The following is a 7,443-nucleotide window of genomic DNA, read 5'->3' as shown; positions in this document are numbered from 1 at the left end:
AGGAAGGTTTTATGTTTGAATCATATCTTTTCTTGTTAGGCAAGTCACTAATTTTCAAATCAAATCTTTTAAAATTGTTTCCAAAACATATCTTTTAAAATTGTTTTCAAATCATATCTTCTCAATCACATCTTTTTAAAACCATAACTTTTCAATCAAATCTTTTTAACCACATCTTTTTCAAAGTAGTTTTCAATCAAATCTTTCTAAATTCTAATTTCAAAATCTTTTTCAAAAATCACTTGATTTCTTTTCCACTTTCAATTTTCGAAAATTATCAACATCTTTTTAATTGAATTTTCGAAAATCCTCTTCCCTCCTTTCCACATCCTTCTATTTATGGAGTACTACTCCTTCCTAATGCACAATTCGAACTCTATCTAATCAAGTTCGAATTCTTCTACCTTCTCTTCTTCTATTTCTCTTTTCCTCTGACACCTCAAGGAATCTCTATACTGTGACATAGAGGATTCCACACTTTCTTGTTCTCTTCTCTTTCATATGAGCAGGAGCAGAGACAAAGGCATTCTTGTTGAAGCTGACCCTGAACCTGAAAGGACCTTGAAGAGAAAGCTAAGAGAAGCCAAAGCACAACTCTCTTTAGAGGACCTGACCGAATTCTTCAAGGAAGAAGAACACATGGCAGCCGAAAACAACAACAATGCCAACAATGCAAGGAAGGTGCTGGGTGACTTTACTGCACCTACTCCTGATTTCTATGGGAGAAGCATCTCTATCCCTGCCATTGGAGCAAACAACTTTGAGCTTAAGCCTCAATTAGTTTCTCTAATGCAGCAGAATTGCAAATTCCATGGACTTCCAATGGAAGATCCTCATCAGTTCTTAGCTGAATTCTTGCAAATCTGTGACACAGTCAAGACTAATGGGGTTAACCCTGAGGTCTACAGACTGATGCTATTCCCTTTTGCTGTAAGAGACAGAGCTAGAATATGGTTGGATTCTCAACCTAAAGAAAGCCTGGACTCTTGGGAAAAGCTAGTCAATGCCTTCTTGGCAAAGTTCTTTCCACCACAAAGATGGAGTAAGCTTAGAGTGGAAGTCCAAACCTTCAGACAGAAGGATGGAGAATCCCTCTATGAAGCTTGGGAAAGATACAAACAATTAATCAGAAGATGTCCCTCAGACATGCTTTCTGAATGGAGCATCATAGGTATTTTCTATGATGGTCTCTCTGAACTATCCAAGATGTCTTTGGATAGCTCTGCTGGAGGATCTCTTCATCTGAAGAAGACGCCTGCAGAAGCTCAAGAATTGATTGAAATGGTTGCAAATAACCAATTCATGTACACTTCTGAAAGGAATCCTGTGAATAATGGGACTAGTCAGAAGAAAGGAGTTCTTGAGATTGACACTCTGAATGCCATACTGGCTCAGAACAAGATATTGACTCAACAAGTCAACTTGATTTCTCAAAGTCTGTCTGGAATGCAAAATGCACCAAACAGTACTAAGGATGCTTCATCTAAGGAAGAAGCTTATGATCCTGAGAACCCTTCCATGGAAGAGGTGAATTACCTAGGAGAACCCTATGGAAACACCTATAATTCTTCATGGAGAAATCACCCAAATCTCTCATGGAAGACTCAAGAGAGACCTCAACAAGGTTTCAATAACAATAATGGTGGAAGAAACAGGTTTAGCAATGGCAAGCCTTTTCCATCATCTTCTCAGCAATAGACAGAGAGTTCTAAGCAGAGTACTTCTGACTTAGCAACAATGGTCTCTGATCTAATCAAAACCACTCAAAGTTTCATGAATGAAACAAGGTCCTCCATTAGAAATTTGGAAGGACAAGTGGGACAGCTGAGCAAGAAAATTACTGAACTCCCTCCTAGTACTCTCCCAAGTAATACAGAAGAAATCCAAAAGGATAGTGCAAAGCCATAACCATGGCCGAATGTGGAGAGGAAAGAGAGGAGGAGGACGCCATGAGGAAGACCTCAGTGGGCGTGTACCAATCTCCTCTGAGTTCCAATGGGAATCTGAGGCTCAAAATGAGACCATAGAGATTCCATTGGACTTACTTCTGCCATTCATGAGCTCTGATGAGTATTCTTCCTCTGAAGAGGATGAGTATGTCACTGAAGAGCAAGTTGCTAAATACCTTGGAGCAATCATGAAGCTAAATGACAAGTTATTTGGAAATGAGACTTGGGAGGATGAACCTCCTTTCTCACCAAAGAATGGATGACTTGTCTAGGCAGAAACTGCCTCAAAAGAGGCAAGATCCTGGGAAGTTTTCTATACCTTGTACCATAGGCACCATGACCTTCAAGAAGGCCTTGTGTGACTTAGGGTCAAGTGTAAACCTCATGCCCCTCTCTGTAATGGAGAAATTAGGGATCTTTGAGGTGCAAGCTGCAAGAATCTCATTAGAGATGGCAGACAATTCAAGAAAACAAGCTCATGGACTTGTAGAGAATGTTTTGGTGAAGATTGAAGACCATTACATCCCTACTGATTTCATAGTCCTAGAGACTGGAAAGTGCATGGATGAATCCATCATCCTTGGCAGACCCTTCCTAGCCACAGCAAAGGCTGTGATGATGTTGATAGAGGAGAGTTGATCATTCAAGTGAATGAAGAATCCTTGGTGTTTAAGGCCCAAGGACATCCCTCTATCATCATGGAGAGGAAGCATGAAGAGCTTCTCTCAAAATAGAGCCAAGCAGAGCCCCCACAGTCAAACTCTAAGTTTGGTGTTGGGAGGCCACAACCAAACTCCAAGTTTGGTGTTGAACCCCCACATTCAAACTCTAAGTTTGGTGTTGGGAGGTTCCAACACGGTTCTGAGCATTTCTGAGGCTCCATGAGAGTCCTCTGTCAAGCTAATGACATTAAAGAAGCGCTTGTTGGGAGGCAACCCAATGTTTTATAGTTAACTATTTTCTTTTGTTATTTTATCTTTTTTGTAGGTTGATGATCATAAGAAGTCACAAAATCAATTGAAAAAGCAAAAACAGAATGAAAAACAGGAAGAAAAACAGCACACCCTGGAGGAAGAACTCACTGGCGTTTAAACGCCAGTGAGGCTAGCAGTTGGGCGTTTAACGCCCAGTCTGGCACCATTCTGGGCGTTTAACGCCAGAAAGGGGCACCAGACTGGCGTTAAACGCCAGGAAAGGGCTAGAACCTGGCGTTAAACGCCAGAAATGGGCACCAGCCCGGCGTTTAACGCCAGAATTGGCTCAAAACGTGGATTTTGATGCCATTTGGTGCAGGGATGACTTTTCCTTGACACCTAAGGATCCGTGGACCCCACAGGATCCCCAAACAACCCCACCACTCTCTCTTCTTCTTCACCCATTCACCAATCACCTCAACATCTCTTTCTCTTCACCACTCACATCCATCCTTCATAAAACACCACTTCTTCCCCTCTTTTGGCCGAACCACAAAGCCATCTCCCTCTCCTCCATTTCTTCTTCTTCTACTCTCTTCTTTCTTCTTTTGCTCGAGGACGAGCAAACCTTTTAAGTTTGGTGTGGTAAAAGCATTGCTTTTTGTTTTTCCATAACCATTTATGGCATCCAAAGCCGGTTCAACTGAGAAGGCATGACCTCAAGCCCATCACTAGGAAGAAGATGGAGCAAACAAGAGACCCCTCTCATCAAGAAATCCCTGAGATACCTCAAGGGATGCACTTTCCTCCACAAGACTACTGGGAGCAAATTAACACCTCTCTAGGAAAATTAAGTTCCAACATGGGACAACTAAGGGTGGAGCACCAAGAACATGCCATCCTCCTCCATGAAATTGGAGAAGATCAAAGGATCATGAGAGAGGAGCAACAAAGACAAGGAAGAGACATTGAGGAGCTCAAGCACTCCATAGGATCTTCAAGAGAAAGAAAGAGCCGCCATCACTAAGGTGGACCCGTTCCTTGATTTCCTTGTTCTTTATTCTTCTGTTTTTCGAATTTTATGCTTTATGTTTATCCATGTTTGTGTCTTATGATCATTAGTGTCTTAGTGTCTATGCCTTAAAGCTATGAATATGAATCCATCACCTTTCTTAAATGAAAACTGTTTTTATCACAAAAGAACAAGAAGTACAGGATTTCAAATTCATCTTTAAAACTAGCTTAATTAGTTTGATGTGGTGACAATACTTGTTGTTTTCTGAATGTATGCTTAAACAGTGCATATGTCTTTTGAATTTGTGGTTCATGAATATTAAAATTGTTGGCTCTTGAAAGAATGATGAAAAAGGAGACATGTTACTGAGGATCTGAAAAATCATAAAAATGATTCTTGAAGCAAGAAAAAGCAGTGAATACAAAAAAAAAAAGAGAGAAAAAGAAGGAGAAAAACGAAAAAAAGGGAGAAAGAGAAAAAGAAAGAAAAAGAAAGAAATAAAGTTGTGATCCAAGGCAATAAGAGTGTGCTTAAGAACCCTGGACACCTCTAATTGGGGACTTTAGCAAAGCTGAGTCACAATCTGAAAAGGTTCACCCAATTATGTGTCTGTGGCATGTATGTATCCGGTGGTAATACTGGAAGACAGAGTGCTTTGGGCCACGGCCAAGACTCATAAAGTAGCTGTGTTCAAGAATCATCATACTTAACTAGGAGAATCAATAACACTATCTGGATTCGGAGTTCCTAAAGAAGCCAATCATTCTGAATTTCAAAGGATAAAGTGAGATGCCAAAACTGTTCGGAGGCAAAAAGCTACTAGTCCCGCTCATCTAATTTGGAGCTTAGTTTCATTGATGATTTGGAGTCTATAGTATATTCTTTTCTTTTTATCTTATTTGATTTTCAGTTGCTTGAGGACAAACAACAATTTAAGTTTGGTGTTGTGATGAGCGGATAATTTGTACGCTTTTTGGCATTGTTTTTAGTATCTTTTTGGTAGTTTTAGTTGAGTTTTTATTATATTTTTATTAGTTTTTAGTTAAAATTCACTTTTCTGGACTTTACTATGAGTTTGTGTGTTTTTCTGTGATTTCAGGTATTTTCTGGCTGAAATTGAGGGATCTGAGCAAAAATCTGATCCAGAGACTCAAAAGGACTGCAGATGCTGTTGGATTCTGACCTCCCTGCACTCGAAGTGGATTTTCTGGAGCTACAGAAGCCCAATTGACGCGCTCGCAACGGCGTTGGAAAGTAGACATCCTGGGCTTTCCAGCAATATATAATAGTCCTTACTTTGCCCAAGATTTGATGGCCCAAACCGGCGCTCAAAGTCACCTACAGAAATTCCAGCGTTAAACGCCGGAACTGGCATAAAATTTGGAGTTAAACGCCCAAACTGGCATGAAAGCTGGCGTTTAACTCCAGAAAAGGTCTCTACACGAAATTCCTTCATTGCTCAGCCCAAGCACACACCAAGTGGGCCCGGAAGTGGATTTTTATGTCATTTACTCATCTCTGTAAACCTTAGGCTACTAGTTTCTTATAAATAGTACCTTTCACTATTGTATTTTCATCTTTGGACATCTAGTTCTTAGATCATTTGGGAGGCTGGCCTCACGGCCATGCCTAGACCTTGTTCTTATGTATTTTCAACGGTGGAGTTTCTACACACCATAGATTAAGGTGTGGAGCTCTGCTGTACCTCGAGTATTAATGCAATTACTATTGTTCTTCTATTCAATTCCGCTTGTTCTTTGTCCAAGATATCACTTGTTCTTCAACTTGATGAAGGTGATGATTGACGCCCATCACCATTCTCACCCATGAACAAAGTGACTGACAACCACTCTTGTTCTACAAGCAACTAAGGCCATAGTGAATATCTCTTGGATTCTTTAATCGGAATCTTCGTGGTATAGGCAGGACCTGATGGCGGCATTCAAGAGAATCCGGAAGGTCTAAACCTTGTCTGTGGTATTCTGAGTAGGATTCAATGATTGAATGACTGTGACGTGCTTCAAACTCCTAGCAGGCTAGGGCGTTAGTGACAGACGCAAAAGTATCAATGGATATTATTCCGGCCTGACCGAGAACCGACAGCTGAATTCCGCTATGCCGTGACAGGACATATGCAATCGCTTTCACTGAGAGGATGGGAGGTAGCTGCTGACAACAGTGAAACCCTACACGAGCTTGCCATGGAAAGGAGTAAGAAGGATTGGATGAAGACAGTAGGAAAGCAAAGAGACGGAAGGGAAGGCATCTTCATATGCTTGTCTGAAGCTCTTACACCAATGATATACATAAGTATCTCTATCTTTATCTTTATGTTATTTTCGTTCATCACCCATACCCATTTGAGTCTGCCTGACTGAGATTTACAAGGTGACCATAGCTTGCTTCATACCACCAATCTCCGTGGGATCGACCCTTACTCACGTAAGGTATTACTTGGACGACCCAGTGCACTTGCTGGTTAGTTGTGCGAAGTTGTAGTGATCACAATTTCGTGCACCAAGTTTTTGGCGCCGTTGCCGGGGATTGTTCTTGTTATGGACAACTGACGGTTCATCTTGTTGCTTAGATTAGGTATTTTTTTTTTCTTCAGAGTTCTTAAGGATGAATTCTAGTGTTTCAAGGTGATGTTCTTATCATCACCAAAGCTGATTGATTTTCATCAATTTAGCTCTTGAATGCAATGTCCTGCTGAAGCTTAGCCGGCCATGTCTAATTCCTTTAGACTAAAGCTTTAGACTAACATTGCATGATTCCTGGAATTCTCATTAAGAATTTTGATACCTTTATTTTCCTTTTCACTTAATTTTCGAAAAAGCACAAAAAAATTACAAAATCATAAAATCCAAAAATATTTCTTGTTTGAGTCTAGAGTCTCATCTTAAGTTTAGTATCAATTGCATGTTTCTGTTCTTATTGCATTCATGCATGTGTCCTCATTGATCTTCAAGTTGTTCTTGATGATTTCTTACTCTGATCTTTGAATTCTTTTGGCTTGAGTGTTTATGTGTCTCATATAGTGTCAGTAGTACACAAACTGCTAAGTTTGGTGTCTTGCATGCATTGTTATTTGATTCTTGTTGCATTTTGATTATTAAAAATCCAAAAATATTTTTAATTTGTGTCTTTTCAAGTCAATGATACAAAGAATTGAAGATTCAGAACATACTGCAGAGGAATTATACAGAAAAAGCTGAGCATTCAAAAATGCCCAGTGAAGAAGGCAGACTGGCGTTTAAACGCCAGCCAGGGTACCTGGTTGGGCGTTTAACGCCCAAAGAGGTAGCATTTTGGGCGTTAAACGCCAGAATGTATACCATTCTGGGCGTTTAACGCCAGGATGGTGCTAGGGGGAAGATTTTGTTTTCAAATCAATTTTTTTTTCAAGTTTTCAAAGTTTTTCAAAATCAAATCTTTTTCAAATCATATCTTTTCAATCAAATGTTTTCAAATCAATTTCTTTCCTTTTTCAAAGATACTTACTAACAATTAATGATTTGATTGAACATTTTTTGCCTTTTCTGTTGAGGAAGGTTTTATGTTTGAA

The 7,443-nt window shown here is 39.9% G+C and overlaps 1 non-coding gene across 1 annotated transcript; it reads right to left on the bottom strand.

The window, feature by feature from the left end:
• Positions 1-1,044: 1,044 nt before the first annotated feature.
• Positions 1,045-1,152, bottom strand: LOC130978187 (small nucleolar RNA R71). Its single transcript, XR_009085844.1, has one exon. It is a non-coding gene; the product is annotated as a small nucleolar RNA R71 (small nucleolar RNA).
• Between the last annotated feature and the right edge of the window lie 6,291 nt (positions 1,153-7,443).

This window comes from Arachis stenosperma, chromosome 4 (assembly GCF_014773155.1).
Source record: "Arachis stenosperma cultivar V10309 chromosome 4, arast.V10309.gnm1.PFL2, whole genome shotgun sequence".
Taxonomy (NCBI): Eukaryota; Viridiplantae; Streptophyta; class Magnoliopsida; order Fabales; family Fabaceae; genus Arachis; species Arachis stenosperma.
The sequence above is the reverse complement of the archived record's forward strand: the minus strand, read 5'-3'. Positions and strand labels throughout refer to the sequence as shown.